We start from the raw sequence: 1,526 nt of genomic DNA on the forward strand, positions 1-1,526 counted from the left end.
CACTTCTGTTAGATCCCAAGGGTATATACCTTGTAGTGGAATTGCTGGGTCATATGGCAACTCTACCTCTAGTTTTTTGAGGAACTGCCAGACTGTTTTCCACAATGGCTGTACCATTTTACAGTCCCACCAGCAATGGATGAAGGTTCTAATTTCTCTACATTCCCTCAAACACTTGTTATTGTCATTTTTAAAAAAATATCTTTGCCATATTTTGGCAAATGGTATCTCATTGTGGTTTTGATTTGCATATCTCTGATTGCTAATGATGTTGAGTATCTTTTCATGTGTCTGTTGACCATTTGAATATCCTCTTTTTGAACTGTCTGTTCATGTCTTATGCCCAGTTTTTGATTGAGTTATTTGTCTTTTTGTTGTTGAGTTATAGAAGTTTTCTGTATATTTTAGATATTAGACCCTAATCAGTTATATCATTCCCCAAGATTTTTTCCCAGTCTGTGTAGGTTGTTTCTTTACTCATTTGATAAAATATTTTGATGAACTTAAGTATTTAACTTTTATGAGGTCCAAGCTACCTATTTTGTTTTTTGTTGTTTGTGTACTCATTGTTGCATTTGATAATCTGTCACTGAAAAAAAAAAAAAAAACTAGGTCCCAAAGCTTTGCTCCTGTATTTTCTTCCTAGAGCTTTAGGGTTTTAGATTTAACATTTAGCTCCTTGATCCATTTAAAAATAGTTTTTGCATATGGCAGGAGGTATGGATCTTAGTTAATTTTTCTGTATGTGGAAATTCAGTTTTGCCAGCATCATTTGTTGAAGAGACTGTTCCATACCATTGAATGGATTTGGCTCCCTTGTCAGAAATCAATTGACCATAGACGTTTGGATTTATTTCTGGATTTTAGTTCTATTCCATTGGTCTATGTGTCTGTGATTAAACCAGTACTAGGCTGTTTAGATCATGGTAGCTGTGTAATATATTTTGAAATCAGGACGTGTGAGGCCCCCTACTTTGGCCTTCTTCTTCAAAATTGCTTTGGCTATTTGCAGTCTCTTGTCTTTCCATATAAAACTGAAGCTTAGTTTTTCCATTTCTGTAAAGAATGTTGTCAGAATTTTGATTGAGATTGCATTATATCTGTAGATCGCTTTGGGTAGTTTTGACATCTTGACTATATTAAGTCTTTCAATCCATGACTACAGAATGTCTTTCCATCTATTTAAGACTTCTTTAGTCTGTTTCAGCAGTGTTTTACAATTTTCATTGTATGAGTGTTTCACATCCCTGGGTTAAGGTATCTTTTTAACATCTGGAGATCATTTCTTTTATTTTTTTCCTCACAATATATAATTTTTTCATATAGTAGCATTCTTTAATATATACTTCTTCATTAGGTTTTAACTAAATATGCCATTATTTTTTCTCATTTGTCACATTTGCTCAGAGAGAAATATTTTCATCCAGTCACTGATAATATGTGATTTCTTAATATTAATGCTGCATCAAGTGCGCTATGCAATTTAGATACGCATCAGGTTTCTAATATCATGGAGATCTGGAGAG

The sequence above is a fragment of the Trichechus manatus genome, unplaced genomic scaffold, assembly GCF_000243295.1.
Source record: "Trichechus manatus latirostris isolate Lorelei unplaced genomic scaffold, TriManLat1.0 scaffold00110, whole genome shotgun sequence".
In the NCBI taxonomy this organism is placed as follows: Eukaryota; Metazoa; Chordata; class Mammalia; order Sirenia; family Trichechidae; genus Trichechus; species Trichechus manatus.